At 53.0% G+C, this 21507-nt stretch overlaps 1 long non-coding RNA gene across 1 annotated transcript in view; it reads right to left on the bottom strand.

Annotated features, from left to right (window-relative positions):
* The window catches only part of LOC104142666 (uncharacterized), a 30990-nt gene extending 12423 nt beyond the window's left edge, over positions 1–18567 (bottom strand). The window contains exon 1 of the long non-coding RNA XR_011142549.1: positions 18462–18567. This is a non-coding gene — a long non-coding RNA (uncharacterized lncRNA). The remainder of the gene's footprint in view (positions 1–18461) is intronic.
* Positions 18568–21507: the final 2940 nt, after the last annotated feature.

Below are 21507 nucleotides of genomic sequence, written 5' to 3' on the forward strand. Positions count from 1 at the left end.
TGTGATGACCAGCCAGGCCCTGCCTCCCCTGGCTGCATCATCCTTTACAAAAAAGTCAAGCTAAGGTCTAAAAGAAAGACCAGATCCTAATCTTCCCCATTCTGAGAAACCACCTGGGGCTGGAAATCACCAGGTTGATTCAGTGAAGCACCAGGACTGTGCTCAGGCATCCAGACACGTGCAGGGGATGTGGGATGGGGTCGGCTCTGCCCTCTCCACCACCATCAGCCAGGAGCAGTGTCTGGGGGATGGGGTTCCCCAGTGGGACAGGGTCCTCAGGCCCATGGTCCCGGGCAGCTCTTCTGCCTCCCCTTCCCAGGGCTTCAGAGTCCTGCTGTGATCCACGTCCACAGAGCCAGGATACAGCAAAAGGGCCCAGAAGATGCACTCACAACTCACCATGTTGTTTTAAGTCTTTCCTAAGCTGTTCAAGCTCTATTTCAAAGTGTAGTCAGGGAGAGATGCCAAGAAACCAAATTACCTTCCTCACTACAGCTGCTCTCCAAAAACCTCCTTTCCAGTGGCTGGGGAAGGCTCTGCTGTGCACCCTGCCCCGTCCGTTTCTACCCACCCATTCGTCCTGCTGCACGACATTGTCGTCGAGCTGAAATAGCTCTCCTCCCTCTCTGGCGTTCACCCCCGGCGTATTTATAGAGACCGTCTGCGTCCTTCGCTTTGCTAAGCCAAACCTGCCAAGCTCTTGGGACTTCCTTGGGACTTTGCAGCGAGCAAACACAAAAAAAGGAACCTCCCCCCCGCCAAAAAAAAACCCCACCACCACCCCACAAACCAAAAGGAAGTCATAACAATCCAGACGAAGCTGCTCGCGAGCCCTCAGCCCTGGGATGAATAAAGTCCTGGAGTCCAGATTCTCTAAGCAATATATTCATTCCCTCATCCAGGCACGGTGTAGGGAAACAGGATGTGAGTCAGTAGCCAGCCTTTCCTCTAAGCTGCGTTTGCAACCCTAGACGCCAGGAGAGCAATCTCAGGACCCAGGGTCCGGGGGGCTTGTGCGTCAGAGGATGCTGCAACACCTTCTCCCCATGCGACAGAGCAAGGCAGAGGCAGAGCAAGAAGATTTTTGCCGGCGTCGTTTCCCCTTGCAGGTCCAGGCCTGGAGAAGTCCTAGCTGGTGCAATTTGGTGAGTGGCGCAGGGGTTTACACCAGGACGCGAACGCCCTGGCTGCGGCTCCTGCCCCACGCGGTGTGCCCGGGCTGGCCGCCTTCCCGCGGCCCGCTGGCGCCGCACGCTCCGCGCCGGGGCCCGTCCCTCCGCGCTAGCTCGTCCTGCCGCCGCGGTTCAGGCTGCTTCGGCAGCCCCAGGTCCTTTCCAGCGCGTCTTCTCCTCACCAGCTGGTTTTTTTGCAGTGACGGTGGCTTTGCCTTGGCCAGAGCCTACAGTTGCTCTGGGTCAGGCGGGTCCCACCTCTATTTTTCTTCCGTATCTGGGCCAGACGCCTCGGAGGGACGGTAGGGTGCCCCAAGCGCCGCTACCCACCTCCTGTCGATAACGCTTCGCTGGGGGTCTTATTCTCACTGACGTCCCGCTGCAGTGGGACGGAAAGGCTAGGAGCGCACAGATACCTCGCTTCTGGGGGGACAGAGGAGCCTGGGAAAAGCACTCACTCCAATTTTTCCCAGCCAGCCTTTCCAGCATCCCGTTTATCATCCCAGCAACACCCCTGAGGAACGGGCCTGGGAAAGATCGGCCCGGCCGGGAATTGCAGTCTGCGCCTCCTCCCGTTTCGAGATCCGCATCCTCCGGTGTGACGGCGTACGGGCGTGCGTGGCGCCCGTCTCCTCTCCGGTCTGCAGGCGTCCGCCCGCGTCCCCCCCGCCCCGTCCCTGCGCCCCTCCAGCAGCCTCCTCGCCAGCAGTGCAGGGGAGAGCAGGAGGAGCGCGTGACGGCGCTTGTTCAGCGTGGTCCTCCGCCTTTATCCCCTCTCTGCCGCTGTAAACCGTTCGGGACGGGGATCACACAAGCAGCATCAAGCAATAATCAATCAACCAGCGGCGCGGTCTGGCCCCAGCACAGCCCGGGCTTCACATTTACTCTTCCTCCCTTTTTGGAACAGCGGCGCCTTCCGCTAAGTTTTAATCGCCGCTGCAGGTGAATTACCCTTCTTTAGCTAACCTAAGCCAAGACAACGGTGTTTCGGTTGTCGAAAGCGCACGCCAGCGCGTTCCCTCCCGCGCCGAAGGAGATGCCAGAAACGCCGCTCGGACCCGGACGCGGCCCCGCGCCAGCCGAGCCGGGGCGAAAGCCGTTCCCAGGCGGCCGTGCCTGCCGTTTGCTCCGACGCTGCGCTCCGGAGATAAAGAGATGCCAGCAGGCTGCTGTGTATTAACTCTCGGCCGCAGAGAGGCCGGGCGCGAGAGCTGCACAGAAGGGAGGGCGGGCGGCCCTGCAGCGAGGCGATAGCAGCAGCGTCACAGCCCCCCCGCACCGGGCTCTGCGCCGCAGCGGGTTTCGGCTCCTGGAAACCAGAGGGAAGGGGCAAGGGGCAGAGGGAAGCATCGCCAGCCCCGTTCGGCGGCAGGGCGGCCGGCACCGGGGAGGCCGAGCAGGGTGCAAACGAAGCGCCTTAGGGCTTTCCGAGAACCTCGTGCGTTTAACTCTTTCTGTTTTGCACGCCACATTTCGGTTGCTTAAGACAGGCTGGAAACTGCACGCTCGCGGGAAGGCAGGTACGAGACCTGGTCTCACCGGGGCTCCTGCGCACGTTTGCCTCGCCGCACCTGCGCCCTTAAGCCGAGCGACACAATCGCAAGCTGAAAGTCACCCTCCGCCTAAGGACTGTTTCTGCAAAGTGCTTTTTTTTTTTCCCCCTCGTAAACAAAGAACCAAACACGCTTTTACTACCTAAAGGGGGAAAAAAAACCCTTCAGGGCGGATAAAAACTCTTTGAAAATAAATGGTCAGCTTTCTCAGGCGTCACCCACGGCCCGTTTGGCTCCGGAGCCAAGGGCAGTCGGTACAGAGAAACACGGGGAGAAGAGAGGGAAAGGGAAGGGAAGGCTGCAAAAAGGCAGAAGAAAGAGGCTCTGAAGCACTGCAGTGAATGGCTCAGGGAGTCCCCCGCAAGCTCCGCTCACATCCGCCTGCTTTTGTCCCCTTCCTCCACCAAACCTCCCTCCCGCCTTCCTTTACTTGTGAATATACACGGTCGCCCAGGCAAAAGCCCCGTTAGCAGCCAGGTGCCTGTCAGCACCTTTTATCTCCACGTGTTAACCACGTTCTCAGCGAAACGCTTAAAAATAAAGGCAGGCGGACGTTGCCCATAAGCAAGAATTTTCCGCCCGGTAGGTACGGGCTAGCTCGCGCGAGCCCCAGGAGACAGAGCCGGGCCCGGAGCGGGGTTGGGGTGGGGGGGGTCTGTTTCTGCGCAAAGTGATGACGCGTGAATTCCTCCACCCGGGGACATTGCCCAAGAAAGGCACCTTTGGAGGGCCGGTCTAACCCGAAACCTCCTCTGGCCTCATCCCAGCAGCGCAGGCTCCAGCGAAGCCAAGCAGAGCCGGCTCCAATCTCCAAATTCATCCCATGCAGCCACTAACTCACTTGAGTCTCAAAAAGGCCTGATGACTCCAGCTAGAGATTTTTGCTAAGAAGGGAGCAGCCCCAGCATGTCCTTTGGGTAAGGACCAACCTGCAAGAGGGACAAAGGCAGCGCAGTCCCTATAATGATAGGATTTGACTGCAAGGCTGCTAACAGTCAGCGCTTTGGAGATTGCACCACCATTTCCCGTCAGAGTGACAGCTCTCACATATGGGTGTAGATCGTCCATTGGAGAGTCAGTCTTTGCCTGAGCTCCCGGAAAAAGCTCCCAAACCACCTCTGTCCTAGCACCCTCCAGCCCTGCCGCAAACCAGTGGCCCTGAGAAGGTCACGCTCAGCCTCACGCTGGAGCCAGCATGCTAAATCCAGGCTGTGCAGAGCAGAAGAGGAGCCCAACACTTTGCTGCACATAAGCTGGTTTTATGCAGATCCCTTTCCTTGAGACTCTGCACCAGGAACTGAGCAGAGTGATGGGTGCCTCTGGCCCATAAAGTTACCTACAGGGGTCCTACAGAGTTCAGCCCTAGTGATGTTGCTCCGGAGAGGAAGATGCGGACCAAGAGCTCTTTCAGGAGGAAGCAGCATGTTTGGGAGGGAAGGCATCCTCACCTTTGCCTGAGGGACGCTTCCTCGCTGCGGCACAGAAAGAGGCAGCACAGCTATTGCAACACAGCTCAACGGCTGGCAGGGCAGCCCAAACCACTTCCCCAGACCGTGAGCAGCGAGATCCAAAGGGTTTCCAAAGGAAAATTCCACTGCCCGCTCCCCACGCCGCCAGTCCTCTTCCTGGTCGTCGCCAAGCTGCCTCTGGCTTCCTCCGGGGCTCCTGCAGCGGGCGCCGAGTTAAAGACCCGCGTTCCCGGACAGCCAACCGCTGATGTCACGGCTCCCCACCACTTCACATCTGGAAGGGAAGTGTCAGGAAGAGGCACGCTGGGCACTTCCCTCCTGCACATCTGGGAATTGAGAGTACTACTTCATTGTGCTAGGGCAGGGGAGGGTTTTGCTAGTGTTATTATTCCAAAATGGGCCTGGAGTCCATGCGAAACAAAAGCTTCTTCCCTGCCAAAGGGAGGGCTGGCTAGAGGCAGCCACAGGAGACCAGGGCTGGGCTATTTTCTGGGCTTTTCAATGCTACATTTTAGTGTTTAAATTTAGCCCTAGATTGAAATTTTGCAGACAGGGGCCTTTCTGGTTATCCAGCAGCATGGCCAGCATCAGCGCTAGCTTCTGCCATGCGGCTCACCGAGCAAGCACCTTTCCTTCTCCGTGAGCCTGAACCCTGAGCCTTCCAGCCCCAGTGACGACATGCTTCACGGTGCAGACCCTGATCACTCATCGGCAAAGAAACCACCCAAAAAATGTTGCAGAGAGCAGCGACGGCAGGACAAGTCAGTTGGCCTGGAACAAGCCCGTTGGTGTCTGACCATTCAGTCCACAACGAGGCAAGGGAAGATACTTGCAAATTTTTATTTTCTCTTTAGGCAGATGACCACCTTGACTACAGAATACTGTCCAGAAGCAATGGAGATGTCAGGAATTCAAGGCACTGGCAACGCCCTGTATCTCCTGCTTTTTTCTTTTGGGACACAGGAAGCTTTTATAGCTTTTAGTCTCTCGCACGCTAGGCCTTAAGCTTTAGGACAACGCTCCTTGCCTAGAAAGGGAGCCAAGCTCCAAGCTTATTGTTTTTCACTGCATTTGTTTTCCATTTTCCTCACCTTACGCCACAGCATAGTAACTGACTTCAAGGAGAAACCTTCGTCTATGCAGTTCCCCACTCTATCTTTGGACCCCCCAGGTCAGACAGACACTCTTTTTTCCCCAAATACTTAATTTATGGGCTCCAGCCACAAGTTGTTTCCATAGTGCTTGAACATACCACCTGGGAAGCTGGGCCTAGTCCATAGCCTGCCAAATTCTGTCACCCCCCGCTGCTGAGCTCTGCGGCCACGGCTCAAGTTGGTTATTGGAGTTAAAGCAGGCACATAAGGAATCAGGAAGAATGCTGTTTATCCACTGGAGTTCTGCAAACAATTAATATGGCCTTGTCCCTTGGATGAACCGGAGTTGATAAGGATCCTATTCATATTCCAATGATTCCTAAGAACTCAAAGTTGAATGCACGTGACCAATCCACAGCGCTGTCTGCTTTATGCCTGCAAGGGGAAAACAAGCTTGCAGGCTTGTGTCCCTGGGGGGAAGAGAGATGCTCCAGAGCTTTCGAGGCTTTTGTGCACAGATGCAGTGATGCAGAGGAGTACCCAATAAATGAGGTGGAATAGGCAGGGAATGGTGGGGAATCGTCCCTATACAACATGACACAAGGTCATTTCATACACCAGCTTTCGTGCAACTGCTTTCCCCAAAACCTATTCAAGCCGAAATCCAGACCCCTCATGCTGAGAGCTGCTGTACGCGACCACTATCAGGTTGATAAACACTAGATCAGGATATGGCTGAAGACAGAACCTTACTTTCAAAGGACATACAAGAATTTAAAGACTGTAATAGGTCTTCTCTAAAATGAATGGGCTAAAAGTTGCAGATTGTTTTTACACACTCAAACTATACCGTATTAGAATCATGCAAACAGCCTAATACCCAATATTGTGGCTTTTTACAGTCCAGGAGAAGCTGATCCTGTCTGCACACAGCTCCCTGGGGTGAACTGTATTTCACTGCTCTGTGGCAGGGCTCAGATGCTACAGGGATGCAGAGAAAGCTTTTGAGCGCAGCAAGCCTCAAGAAAACACAAAGGTAGCTTTGTCTGGAGTATATCAACTTTCTTTTTCTTAATTAGTAATTTTGACTCAAAAATAAATATAAAACATGTGCAGAAATATGTGGTTATCTCTAGGAAAGAAACTGTAAATGCGCTCTGCCACGTGTGAGCTAGAAAGAGCAGAGATGCAGCCTGCTTTGCTTTGAGAAACCGTTCCCGTAACAGGGTCAGAGAGTTAGGAGGATTCAGTGAGTTGGTTAAGCATATGCTTTGCTAAACTTGCAGCTCATCAAGGAACAAGAATCTAAGGATGATGCTGCCTGTTGAGTGAGATCACCTTAAGGCAAGGAGATAATGAAACTTAGTTGCTCTGCTGAAGCTTTGACTGAGAGCAAAGATCTGGGGAAGAGAGAGAGGGTCACTGTATTTAGGTCAACTCAGTTGCTTCTAAAATGCGCATCTTTTCCCTAGAAAATTAGCAACTGCGCTTGCTTTTAACCACTTTCATTGCTTCCTTCCCGTGATGACTCCCCGCCATGGCGGATTTGGTGCTGTCAGAAACGTCCATCTCTTCAGATTAAGCTGCAATTCTGCTCTGAAGAGCGACTGTGAAAATGTTGCAAGTGATTTGATCTCAGTGACCGGCAGAAATTGAGCGCACAGCTGTATCCGCTTTACAGTACTAGCAAGGGATAAAAGGGGATGCGTGCTACCAAAGTGAGTGATCTTGACTCAAAATGCCCATGGGAAGCAGCTCCAAGCTTCATCTGGTCTCTTTTGCCCATAGATGTTTCTCAGGTTTGGTCTGTGCTTGGAGAAGAACTTGATGCTTGAATAACAAGAATAAATCCAAAAGGAGAATTAATGAGCTATAGGCATAATGAGAACATCTTACAGCCTCAGCCTTTAGTGTCCAAGCCACATCCCTGCTTCTGGCGTGCAAGAGGCCCTGTTACTTCTGCAAAGGCTTATTTGACCTCGGCAAGCAGAAAGTGTTCCTGGACTCTGCACCTTTGGTTTGAAACTCCTTTAGGTCACGGCTCTGTTCTTTAGCTGCAAAGTGCTCCCCCCCCCCCCACTTACATTAGTGTAGAAGTATATATATGACACCTTTCTGAGTTTTTACCACTCTATTAATTTATAGTCAGCTCTTCATGTGAGAAGTCCTTCCTGGATGGCACATGATTTCACAAGTACTAGGAATTTTGTGACAATTTATAGGAATCACGGGTACGCAATTTGCATGCATGCTTGAAATGAACAACAACAACAAAAACAACAAATCCGCTGAAAGACTTTGTTAGCAGAGGTGAGCTTTTGTGCTTTACGGGTTTTGGATGCAGAGAGAGACAACCCTAGCAGCGCCGCACAACTCGCTGCAGGATCAGTTGCATGAACACAGGAAAAAAAAAAAAAACCCCACCCCACAAACCACTCGCAAGGTTTTTCTGAGCCACAACCACATGCCTCGAGCCCATCCCTGGGACGAAGGGAAGGGGAGGCAGAAAGGCAGCGCTGGCTTCGACGCCATCCGGGCCCCGGCAGTGAGGATGCGAGCTCCGGCACGCTGGCTGGCTGGCAGGGCAACCCGGCAGGACGCGCCGCCTCCAATCACGCCGCTGGCGGCTTGTTGCTAGGGCTGTCAGGTCTAAACCTTTGGAAATTAGGTAAAAGGTCCAAATGTGAAGCTCCTTCCTCCCCCACGCAGTGGTGCCCCTTGCCTAGCACAATCCCTCTTCCTGCTGAGCACTCGGGAGGAAAGCAGCCGGGATCAAGAATTAACTCTCGCTATCCCAGGGGCTTTCCAGATGCAGCATACAACACGGAGAAACAGCACTGCAAGGAGTCGGCGGGGGGACGTACATGCCGATGTCTGAGGAGCACAGAGGTGTGGATGCAAAGGCAGCCTCCAGCCAGCTGGCTTCCCACCTGCCCTGCTGCAACAAGCCGGAGAAAAAGAGCACGCTCCCAAGGAGCAGTGAGCTTTCTCCAACCCCCCAAGAGCAGTTGGATCTTAAATGGATTTCACGCTGGTGGAAGAAGCGGCTTGGAGATCCCGGGGGATGGCATCGTTCCATCTCCTATGTGGAAGTTGGTGTTTCTTTGTCAAGGAGCATCCTAGACCTAGAAGGATGCATCACCTCTACTTCTAGAGGAAAAAATACAGCCCTGACACCCACTCGCGGTGCCTCTGAGCACGTGGGTCCCTAAGGTTTCCCTTCAGCCGAGCGAGGGGGCGGCTCTGCGCTGAAGATGCTGGTCTGACACAGGCTGGACCAAGGGCAGATCTGGTTGAGGTCAGCGTGCTGGTGATTAGAGCTAGCGCTGAGCTGGGCGGCACGTCCGCGCGCTGCCGACCCACGCGCTGACGCTCGCGCTGTTCCCGGAGGCGGCATGGCCGTGCCCACTCGCTCTGCACTGCATGGATGGGTCTACACCCCCTCTGTGCTGCAGCCTGCTCGGGCAGCCCCTTGGGGCTCAGCCCAGACCTTTCCTTGCCTCAGTGGCCAAAGCACTTTGGGGCCATGCCATTCCCCAGCAGGACCTCGGCCCTGCGGTGGGGTGACCCCGTCCGAGCCCTTTTCCTCTGCTGCTGGTAAGGAGGTTGCATCTCCAGGGGAAAGAGCAGCTACCACCACATTCAGGCCTGGGAACCTCTCAGCTGTTTAGTCAACCACCCCCAAACATCTCGCCTAGATAGCGAGCCAGGCATCTCGCCTGCAGGGCTTCAGGAAGCTCTGCAGAAAAGTGCAACAAAAGGATCTTTGTTTCTCCCTCCTGCTGCTGTTTTATCCCACCCTACTAGGTGGAGTCACATTTTCACAGCAAGACTCAAGCAGGGTTTCCCGGACGCTCCGTCACAGCAGCAGGGTCGAGTTTACCCTGGAGGGTGCTGAGTGGCCGGAAACACCAGCCCTCCCCGGGCACTACCCCAGGAGCGGAGCCGGGAGCAGTCGCAGAGCCGGGGGAGCTTGAGGCAGGATTCAGTGCCCGTGCGCTCACCAGGGAGCCCCGCGCTATCGGCTTTGGCCAGATGTTTTCATTACTCCATCCTGGCGCAGCCGTCGGCCTTCATCTCCACCCGTCTCTCCAAGGGACGGGTTTGCCTCCCACCTCATATGCTCCTTTCCCAGTGCCGGAGAATTTAAAGCTGTGAAAGCTCCCTAGACATTTTGTTTTCTCTCCTTAAGTCTTCTTTACATGGGAAAGTTAAGGTGCATAAACTGTGAGCGTCAAGCACTTAAGTCCTCTCTCTACAGACTTTTATCTCCCAGCAAGATAGCTAGGAAAAGCCTCAAAGAGCTTCTGACACAAATATTTCTTCAGGTCTGAAACAGAGCAACCAATCTTCAAACTAAGTATGGGTCAGGAACAGGAGTTAGTCCAGGTACGTGCTTTGAAGTTGGCCACATCTCTGCTCCTGCATTTTTTGTTCTCTTACAGCCCCGAAGGCCTTTGTGCCAGTGGGTCGCCTGTTTTTCTTCCAGCTATCTGGTATGTCTAAATCAAAGTATTACCTCTACTGACAGTCTCCAACTTGGCCATAGCCTTAAAACAGCACAGCAGTCACAGCAATGCTACTGCTGCTCCTGAAGCACAGTCAACCTTCCTGTGAGTGATTTCACTGAGAAATAAATCCTTGTTTGGTACAACGGCTAGATTTCTTTGGTACAACGGCTAGATTTAGCTGCAGCAAAATAAGGCCACTTTTATATTATCCTTGCGTTCTTTGTTTGCTTTCTTAACTCCCTGCCTAGAAAAGCCCACCCTGAAATAAATGCCCCTGGTTATTAAACATCTGCAACTCCTATAAGACATCAGCTGGGGGCATTAAAAAGGAAAGTAAATGCCCATCGGTGGAGGACTCGGCTACCCAAGTCTCGTTTGGCTGCTTTCAGTGCTGCCAGAGAGCTCGGAAAGCGTGAGCTGGGCCAGATCAGGAGTTCATGCCTCCTCGGCCAGAATAACCTCCCGAGGCCTCCCTGCTCCTGGCTGCCCCTGTACTAGCCCCTGGAGAGCAGCAGGAGCCCAGGGGACCCGGTGGGATCACGCAGCACGTGGCAGGCTGTGTTGGCACACCCGGTAAGTAGCAATAACCATCATTTTCCTTGCAAATGCTCTTTGATCTCAACATATTTGGGATGTCAAAAAAAAAAAACCCAAAACAAACAAAAACCCCCACGCACCCTCTGTTCCCATTTTGTTTTTAATATGGAGCTTCTTTGCAGAGCAGTGCTCTGCTATGCCATTTACAGAAATAGTGCTCGCTCCAGCAGCGGGCGAGAGGCTTCTTCCAGGAAGCCATGCTTCCCCAGCCTCCCCATAAAGTTAATCACTGCATCACTCCCGATGACAACAGGCTGCAGGATCATGCTTGCTACTTGCTCAGCCTGGTTACTCTGTGCTTCCTGATCTTCCTCTTCCTCCTGGAGGCTCCCTGCGCCCAGCTGCCCTCGCAGGGACCTGCAGCCACCCTAGCTGGCCCCCAACCAGCATACAAGGGTCCTGCAAGCCTGGGAACCCAAGGCAGGCAGGGTGGCTAAACTGGGAAGCACTGGTTCAACAATGCACCTTGCCCGAATCCCTCCGTACTTCCATCAGTGCAGCAGCCTCGGCACAAGCCGAGCTCGAATTCAAGACACATCATCCTGCCTGAAGTGCCATGCAATGACAGCCAAGCGCAGCCTCCTTTGGCTCCCAACTGCAACAGCCATGCTACGCGGTGGTGAGCTATTAAACAGCATATCGTTTCCCCCTAGGGTGTGCAAAACAGTATTCCTCCTTGTCTTTGCAAGAGGAAAGAGATGGGAAGGATGCGGGGTGGAATAAAAGTTAATGAGGTATCTTCCCCTCCTTCAATTCTCTCTTGCCACATAGGGTTTAATGGTTGGAAAGCAATCTGAGATCAGCAGATGTCAACAGCACTGGAGAAGTGCACCCATGCAAATGAATCACGAACCCAGCATACCCAACCAAACCTAGAGAGGGAGTAGAGACGTGTAATGAAATAAACCTTGCATAGTTTCTAGTAAAGACAATCCAAGTCATGCAGAAAAAGCCATCTATAGGCATGATTTATTCAGTGCATTTGTCTCATTTTCAGCTCACAGAGAGGGCATGCTTGTGAAAGCACCCAAGCTGCTGTTCACCTTCACAGCATGCAGAAGGGCAGTTATCCCTGGCATCTTTGCCCTGGCTGGGGACAAGTCACGTGCCACTATTTCCGCTCACCACGTGGCTCGGTGCTGCATGGAGGGCACATCCACACTGCTGCAGAGGGGCAACCCCAGTCCCCATGGGCACAGCAAGCTGGGACCAGCAGCGCAGGTATTGCAAACGGCACGGCCAGGGCAGAGGCATTTGTTTGCTCAGCGAGGGGCAGAGGGAAGAACAAAGCGGGGAAAAGGCTCCGACGGTAGCAAGGCTAGGGATACACTGCCTCAGACCTCGGAGTAAGAACCAAGTCTCTGAACATAACAGATGAGGGCTCTGGCAATGGGGTGCATGCAGGGGGAGAGGGGGCAGAAATCAGGGCTTTCTTACAGAGAAAAGAAACGTATTTCCTCACTACTAGAATGGGGGGGGGGGCAGGAACCCACCTCTCATCTGAGCATGTTCCTTCTCCCCCACCTCTGCCTCCTTCCAGCCCTCTCCAGTCCCCCATGGCCTCCTCATTGCTTTTCCTGCTTCCGATTTCCACGCTGAGCTACCCTTCAGTTAATGGCAGGAGCAAAGCGACGGGAGGGCAGAGCTGAGCATCAAGAGAGGAAAGTATGTGAACCCAGGGCACAGAGCAGCTTTGCTGCCCATGACCTCGTGCTCAAAGGACAGAGGAGCCCTTCCTGCGCCAGCTCCTCCTGCTCGGAGCTGCCCTTCCCGGGGAGGCCCCAGGAGCTGGCGAACCTGCAGCCCAAGGTGGGCAGCTCCCGGCCCGCTGCGGTCCTGCAGCGGCTGCTCTCGGGTGAGCCTCACCAGCTCGTGGAGGCTCCGTTTTGGTTTCTGCCTTGGCGAGGAACAACCCACCTGGTACAAAAGGCAGACATGGTTCCCCGCTACCAAGCGGCGTCAGTGCCTTAGAGCTAAGCCTAGGAGAGGACCCAAGGCCTGCACAACAGGAATAGCATCGGCCTGTGCCAGGGTGACGGTGAGCGGTGCCACAGGCACATCTGTTCCAGCTTTATCTGCTCTCTGTGCTGCCGACATTCAAAACAAGCTGTTCCCAAGCCCAGAGGAACGGCTGGCACCTGCCCCGCGGTACCTGGCAAAAGGCAGCACAGCTTACCCCGAGGGACAAGTACATGGTGCTGCTAACGCTTCCCAGAAGGGCTGGATGTTTTGGCAAGGCTGGCGTTCTGGTCTTTCTGCATGCGCGGGCAGCGCGTAGCAATGCACGCACAGCCTCCGGCTGTCCTGTACGTGCAACAGTCTCATAGGCCTTTTTGTTTTGCCTGCTTCAGAAGAAGGCTATCTAACAGCAAGTGCTCAGAGGCCTCCCTGCGCAGCAGAAGTCCTCCCTGCCAGCAGCCGCTGCCACACCATGCAACTGAGTTCCTCAACTCTCCTGCTCCAGCAGATACTCCATTAATAGCACACGTGACTCACCTGTACCAAGAACATTTCCTCCATAAAGATCCCCCAAAGCCTTGGCCTTGCCAGACTGGGAGCCCCATTCAAAGCTGGTACAAAGCAGCTTAGTGCCGAGGTCAAACAGAATTACACCCATTTCCACCAGCCGCAGATCTGGCCCAACTTTGCTAAGAACGTTTGATCTCCTCCGAAAGCACAGCCAGCTGGTTGAAATACAGCTGCTGCTTAAATAGCACACAGGGTGGGAAGGGGGGAGGGAAAAATAAAAAGCTTGCCATTATTTACAACAAAGAGGAAAGACAAGTATTGCAGCATTTGCCTTAGATTTCATTAGAGCAGTTTCCACCAGCTGGATAGGAAGGCGAGATGAGCAGAGCAAGCTACTGGGTATCTGAGAGCTCTTTGGCCTAGGCTGTTGCCAACTCCCATCTAAGATGTCCCATGACCCCAGGGCACACACTGTTTGCACAGGTGCTTTGGGAGCAACCCAGCTCAGCTCCAGCCCTTTGGGAACCTGTTCACCCTGGACTTGCAGATGCTCTGCAGAGCCCACCTGGGATTGTGACATTTGGTGCGCTGGACCTTTCCCCCACCCTATCCGTTTGCCTCAAGATTTTGTTTTACTAAACTCAGCTCACCCAGCACGAGCACCTACGTTTCAAGCTACGTGACCTTCACCAGCATGAGCTCCCCCAGCAAGCCTAGGCTGCCTCTTTGCAAGATGCAACATGGACACTGACTGCTGGCTTTTGCTTAGAGAGAAGCCACACAGACCCGTGCCTACCCATGTGCAGGCTCAAATTCTGCAGCTGATTCCCTCTCAAGCACTTTGGGGCCATCGTGGGTGGCTGCAGAAGTGACTCAGAGCACTTCAGCTCCTGCCGTGCCGGTGCCTGGCTCTCCGCATGCAGAGGGGCGCACAGCAGCACAGGCTGCGTTCAACCCCTACCGCCCCCCGTTGCCTGTAGAAGCCAAATAGCCTTCTACAGGGCCCTGGGTACTGCCCTTTATCCCTCAGGTTTTTCTGAGCTATACTTTCCCCTATGGGGGGAGGCCAGTATGAGTAGGTTTTACCATGCACAAGCCCTACAACTCACTCTTTGAGAGTTACATACCGCAGTTACTAACTCTGTTCTCCTTCCCCATCAGAGCATAGACCTGATGACCGAGATAAAACACTTCAGTTTGACAAGAACATTTCCATGACACAAGCTGTCAGCATCCCACAAATCTTTAGGATGCTGTTTGGTCCCAAATCACCATCCGTGGCGTTTCCCTCGGCCCCTGCTCTGGTACATGGGGTACAACCTCAGCTCTGAGTAACTTTAGGCATCCTAGAGAGACACTACCAAACAAAAACAGAAAAATCCCAAGACTTCCATGCCAAAATCATCTCTTCTCTTAATGAGATGCTTCCTCAGAAGTCTGCAGCGACAGTTACGGCGTCGTTGGCTGATCACTGACGCAGTTATTTGCCAGAAGGGAAAGCGTCCACGGTACAGTGAAAGTATTTTAAAGAGTGGATGAAAAACCTGCCAGGGGAGCCGGCCACAAGGAGATGTGGAAAAAATGGAGCCAGTTAATCGCCCTGCATGTGTTATCTGGCAGGGTGGAAAATTGTCTGAAAATGTCTTGTGTTTCAGAGCAAGCACACAGCTTTCAGTGATCCAGCCAGCTGAAGCCCTGGCCTCCTAGCTCCAGGGACGAGCTGAGCCCAGCTGTTCCGAGGCAGCCTTCCTAAACAGGGACGGCATCCTGACAACATCGTCCTGGGCACAGCTATTCCCGTGTCAGACTGGGCTTGCTCAGGATCCTCTAAACAAGGAGAGGGTTGGACAGATCACTTTTTGTGGGTGAAGCAAGTATTGATTCCTCCTCGCATTTTCAGTCACCAGATGCCTGCATGCCAGCCTGCTTCCCAGAACCCTACAGGTTCAGCTCAGCAGAGCAAGAGCATCCTATTCTCTTAGTTTCCCAGTATTTTAGGCATTTTGGCCAAGCCCAGTGGCAGGACAGAAGCAACTGGGCAATTCAGCTGGCTGCTCAGCATCTCTGCAAGCCACATGGAGTCACCCAGCTTTGTGATGAGAAGCAAGCAACATAGCACTGGATTTAATTAATAATTCTCATTTTCACAGCATGTTTAGCACTGGGGAAAGCTGCCAGCAACAATTCTGGAGTCTAGCGCCTCACTGACCTACAGGACATGAAAACACATGGCAAGGCAGTAGTGCTGGCAAATTCATCTAAAACCTGAGCAGGGCGAAGAGGGCCCCTGCTTCTGACCCTGTGCAGCCCACGAACTCCAAACAGGTCCAGAAGCTCATCAGACCTGAATGCAGGGGCTGAAGGCAGGTGGCTCAGGCTGCCAGGGAGCCAACAACCCCCTGCCAAACATTCATTGCTGTTCCATGCCCCACACCCAGCCAGGCCGGGTGCCACAGGGCTGGATCCTGGGGCACAGGATCCCCAGATCCTCCGGCTCTCGGGCTCTGGTGTGACAAGGGTTGGTACAGGTCCTGCAGGTGGGGCACTCTGAGAGGGTAGTCAATGGTGGGACACCTTGGGCAAGCATTCAGCTCTGATCTGTCTTCTCCAGGCTCTGCAGCCTACCCGCTCACCGTTCCAGCCTGGCACTCCCTTGTTATTTGGCTTTGCTGCTGACTTTTTGCCTACCCTTGCAGAAGTCTCCACTTCTACTTTGCTCACCCCCCCCCCCAACCTTTCAGAACAAGCCTAGCCTAAGCCATGGAGCACCGAGGGGTCACCAAAGAGAGAAAGAGAGGAAGGTCCCTGAGACATGGTGTGCATGCCTGGGCCAGCTCTCCTAACAGCTAGGGAAAGGGCTTGCTATGAGGAGTCACGGGCACAACCTGTTGACAGAGGAAGGGAGGACTCTGCACAAACGAGCTCGTTCCACCTGGGGCAAGAGATTAAAAACCTCTGCACAGCGCTCCAATTCCTCCCAGCAAACCAGGCAGGGATTAAACCCGGCAACAGAGGAACGCGGCTCCTTTCCGCTGCGGATTCCAAGTTGGCACCGTGTCCCCACTCAAGACACAGGTTACATAATGCAGCTTATGAAAGCAAAATAGCCTGGCTGTGCCAGCCTGTCAGCAGGCCAGGATGGGGAGGGGAGAGGAGCGAGGGAGGGGAAAAAAAAAAAAAAAGAAAAAAGAAAAAAAAGAAGGAAAACCCACGCACCGCAGGCTGGATTTTCTGACTGGTTGTGCTCTGCAGGATAAAGTTCGAGCAGCCTCCCCCTGCACTGCCACCCCAGCACCCTGAGCACTCTTGCACCACCTCGCAGGAGAAGGGAACATCATACAAAAAGAGAAGCGGTGAGGGAGAAGGCTTAGGAGATGCAAAGGACTCAGTTCTCCTACAAGATGGTAAAAGGCTTGCGCAGGCTGCCGCAGCATTGGTGTTCTTTCCTGGAGTCACAAAAACAAATATGGCTTTTCCCCAATGTCCACCTCTTCCCCTGGGTTCCACCGCACTCAGGCAGGCTCCCATTCATTTTGCTGGTTAAACCCAAAGCAGTTGGCAGCTTGCTAGATCTCTCGCCAAAGCCAGAAATTACACCGTTTTATCCAACAGGAACGGGGAGACCAAAGATAATGTGCATGGTGGGCACAATGAGAAGGGCGAGAGCCAACCCCCAACCACCCTGAACAGCTTGGAGCCAGGTTCCTCAGTGGAAAGACCAGGCTGTTTGTACAGGGCTCAGGAACAAAGGTTTTCAATGGCTGGAATATGCCTGAACTGTGGGCCAGGCTTCTGGGGCAACTACTGACGAAAACAAGTCAGTGCCAGCCCTCTGACATTTATGACCACAAAGACGAGACATGCACAGCTTAAAAGCAAATCCAGGGGGGCAATAGGAGAGCGGCAGCCAACCTCACCCCTAGCAGTACAGGCAGAGGCTCTGAAGCTCCTGTCCATCGGATATGGGAGCGTCAGTCCCCAAAATACCTCCTGACATGCGTCACCTGCAGCAGCGCATGGGCCGTTCCCCACGTCCAGCTTTGGGTCAGTGATCAGGTCTCTGCTGGCCACACTGCGTACGGGCCAGCGTGTAACTGCTTTGATCATCTTCTCCAAGAGAACGGTTTATGCTGCTTTACTGGCAAACAGCCAAGGCTTATAGCTACAGCCCAGCGAAAGCACCTGCAGAGCATCTCCCACGCAGGCGGCTCCTTCAGGGAAAGGGCCCATTTTGGAAGTGAAGGGAAGGCACTATGACAGCCAGTGCTCCTTGCTGGTATTAAAGTCTCTTACAGGCAGCGTCATGGCAAAGCAGCACAGCAAAATCCTGGCCACGAAAGACCAGTGCCTAGTCCCAGTGCCAGAAACTCCGCAGAGAAGGCAGAGTAGTTGTCAAGAGCAAGGGGTTTTAAGTGATTTGCAGGCGCTATGTTTTCAGAAAAGTGAGAAACTGGGCCAGGATTGTCTAGGGGCAACATTTCATTGGGCCTTTGAACGAGGGCGTGGGAACACGACAAAGCCTCCAGGTTTTGGGGGCTAACCACAAGAAGTGCCCAGCCCCAGGTCTTATCCCCTCCAGACACAGGGCCAGACACCTCCAGATGCAACCAGGAGAGGCTCTGACTCATGTTCTCATCCAGCAGGGGAAGGACACCCTGGAAACATGTCAGCGCAGTGGAGAGCAGCAAGGCTGGGGCTACCTAGACCCTTTTTCCGCAAGTGTGCATGCAAGTTCATTGCACAAGAGATGAGCACAATCCCTATACACCCAGCCCTAGGTCAGAGCAAAGTCACGAGGAGCTTAGATCACCACCATTTGTCTGTGAACTGGACAATTAAGAAGCGATGCCTTTAAGCATCCAAATGGGCCAAACGAGTTACATCACGCAGTGACTAATAGCCATCCCCCAATCCACATGACCTTGGGAAAGCTGTTCGCCTCTCTGAACCTCAGCTCCCACAAACGGATTTGCCCCTTTATCAGTAAACAGCTCCAAAGAGCGTCCATACTAACGTTACATGTTCACTGCTCCCCTTCCTCAGGCACGGGGGACCCAGCATAACCTGAAGGCGATTCCACTCTGCCTTGCCACAAATGCTGGCCCAGCCACCCTTCCAAGTAACACCGGTCCCAATCACGGCACGAGGGAACAGACTCAGGACTCGATTTAAAAGCCGTAAGAGCCAGTGCCGTGGAACAAGCCACTGCACGTTGGTGGCCAGTCACTGCTGAAGAGGCAGGAGAAAGCCAGAGGAATCACTAATGTGCAGAGGACCTGTTGATGAGCTGCCCCAGGTCTCAGCTCTGTGTGCAGCTGGGCGGAGCAGCCAGACAACATGGATAACTCACCAGCACACGCTTGCCGCACAGACCGAAGAAAATCAGGGGTGGCAGCTCTTCCACTCCCCTTTCAAGAGCTCCCACTTGTTTCCCAAGTGGATGTCTTCAGTGCAGTTTAATCAGTAACTCAACAAGTGGGAGAATATCCTGGCTCAAATGAAGTCAAATTATTGACATCCATGAAGGCAGAATTCCCTCCCCTCCCAGCTCCACCAGACTTCTGGGCGCGATCCCGCAAGCACGGGAACTACCAACCTGCCACGCTCCATCTGGATCCCCTCACCAGGTCCCATGCGCTTTCCCGGAGCGATTGCTGTCCTCCTTCAAGAAGGAGAAGGATCACCAGATCCTCTCCCACTGCTCCGCACCAACCTGCAATAAAACAGATAAACAACCAGAGTTAATCTCAGCTGGGGCTGGGAAACCCCCTTCTCTGAACTCCACATGATCACGTGGGTTATCCAGAGGTGTCCAGAGAGTTTTATGGTTTTGACCAGGACTGTTTATTTGGCTGAGTTTCCAGGCTGGAAACATACAGGCTAATTTAGATGTTTATAATTCTTCCACCTAGAGAACGCCTTGTGCATTCGGAGGGAGAAAGGGGCCGGGCACGCAGCGAGGCCAAGGGCAAGCAAGCCTGTCTGCTCTCCAGGAATTCGGGGCAATCGGACAAGCTGCTGGACCTCCAGGATGCAGTTAAACAGAGCAAAGGGGGGTTGCCCTGATAACACAAGGCTCAGTCTTTGGGGGCTTGGCCATGCATTCGCAGCCGAGCAACTTTACGACAAGCTTTTATGGGCTTTTAAAACTCTTGGTGGCTTGCCTTTAAAATTGGAAATTCAGGGCTCCACCATAATGTTACAGGCCAGGACCGTGACACAGACACCCTCCAGAGACCCCTGCCTCACAGGGTTCAGCCAGGATCCCCCCCAAGAAATGCCCCCATGGCAAATAATGCTGGGGAAATAAAAAAAAAAAAAGTTTTGCTTAACAACAAGAATTGCCTCTCTCTCCCCAAGAAAAAGCATCCAAAAGACAGCTCAGCAAAACTTTACCCCCCTGACCTTATTTCTCCCTGAGAAAATCTGTTTGAGAAGGGAGAGATGGTCGCAGCCAGGAGCTGACGCTGCACAAAGAAGTGATGGCTAATCTACCAAAACCAGGAGATCTAGGGAGATCAAACAGCTCCACGGAAACACAAAAAAAGGAGACTGGCACGCAGATACAGAGCAGTGTCAAGGCACTGTGAAACTGTAAAAGGTCAGAAGAAACCCAACCCGGCTTTCCTGATTCATAAGGCTTTTCAGGAAGAGAGCCTTGCATACCTGAGGTAATTGGGCTGGCACAGCCGAGTGTTAAAGGAAGCTGCAAGGGTGATCTTCGTTAGCTCATCTGCTGCAGGCTACATGTGAAGTGAGTTGTGGCCAATCTTGTCTTGATTGCCTTCAAATCAAGGTAATGGGAAACTGGGCAAAAAACGTGACATGTTAGCAGAGCTGTTAATCATTTTGGAGCAGCCTTGTCTCGTAAGCTGGTATTTGGTTAAAAGGGAACACAACCAACAAGCACTTCAAAAAGCAGGTGCTGTTTTTGACTGCTTCATTCAGAGCAGTCAGTGGTTCCCTGGCACTCTGATGTGCCTAGCAAACCCTTGGGGCTAATGCTTGCATTTTCTTCTGTACAATGAATATTTCTGTATCATCGTTTATTCACACGTCCTTAAAACACAAACAAAGAAAAGGGATTCACTTCCTCCTAGGAGGCTTAGATTAAAAGCCAAAATCTTTTTATAATTACCTCAGCAGAAAATTCAGCGCCTGAAGATTTCAGTCTCAGTATCTTCCTGTTGTAAGAGGAGGCCTTTCTAGCCTGCATGAGTAGGAAGAAACGTTTAGGTAGCTGCAAAGCAAACTCAGCCATGAGTTTGCAAGAGTTCTGACTCTTTAGGCAAGAGTCAGAAAACAGAGTCTAAACGAAAGGAGTTTTTTCTTCTAATTCATTCTTATCATTTTTATATTGTTTTAATATTCATCTGAAAAGCCATTACACAGCACAGTGTTCATTGTTTCAGGCTGTTTTTTAATTGGGTAATTGTGAAGCGAATGGATAAATGCTTTTTCAGCTGAGAACAAGAGATACCATTAAGCATCGAGCACCTGTCCCAAACTTATATTCAAGGCAACTGAGGAAACAGAGGGCTTAAGCCCGCTCCCATCATCACATTGATGGCCAGCATGGAAGGCAGCACCCTGCTGGCCTCTGCCAGCTCACGGTGAGGACTCACAAACATGACTCTACTTGCCTGTACGGATACGGAAGGGACTCGGTGCCTGGTTTGCTTCTGCCTCGAGCACCACGCCACTGCAGGGCTCCCTACGTGAGAAGGGGCCCGTTCATAACCGAAGCCACACGGAGGACGACGGGCCATTAAGTAAACCCATGCCCCAGCTTACTGACAGCAACCGAGGCGCACCCGGATGCTAATGACTGTTTTTAAAGGATGCTCAGCACTCACATTTCTGGCTCTGGCCTCCTCCTGAGGCCACAAGCCTGGGGACCCCTCCAAGGAAGGAGGTTCAAGGTTTGACTTAATTCAGATTTACGACTGGGAGTCGCTGAAGCATTCAGCCCTGCCTCAGCTGCTGTTAAACCCTGCAGGAAGCACCTCTTAGGGAGCTGGGCAACAGTGCCAAAAGGCAAGTAGAGGACTTTGGCCCCTGCGAGCAGCATGACACAGCCACCTCCTCACTTCCTTTTCTCAATGCCTGGAGTCTAATGAGGGGTAATCCAATACAGTAGCATTTCCTCCGCTGAGAAAACGGGAAAGGGCCCTTTTCTACCCAGCCCCTTTTTGCATGAAATGTGGTAGCGTTTTATTTTCTGTGGGATTGCTGCAGCCTGGGACGTGGGTGTCGAAGAGTGTAGGAAGGTACACAGAGACCTGGGCTAAGCACCCAAGTCTCAGGATGGCAACTTGCAAGCCAAGTCCCTTTCCCATACCCAGAGAATCCCACTCCAGTCACAGCTGAACCCTTAACTGCGTGCGGAGGCAACAAAAAAACAAAACAAAACACACACAAAAAAACCCACACAAGACAACTTCCTTCTAGAAATTCCCATTTTGCTAGAGAGCACACATGGCATTCTTCAGGAAAAATAAATGAAAAGCCAAAGCCCACGCAGTATCAAGGTCAAACTCCCTTCAGATAATGAAGAACACATCCAAAAGAAGTTGCCAGGGTGAATCACAGAAAGGAGGAAGGAGTCAGAATCAAGGTTTTGTTCTCTCTTTTTTATTATA

This window comes from Struthio camelus, chromosome 8 (assembly GCF_040807025.1).
Source record: "Struthio camelus isolate bStrCam1 chromosome 8, bStrCam1.hap1, whole genome shotgun sequence".
Lineage (NCBI taxonomy): Eukaryota > Metazoa > Chordata > Aves > Struthioniformes > Struthionidae > Struthio > Struthio camelus.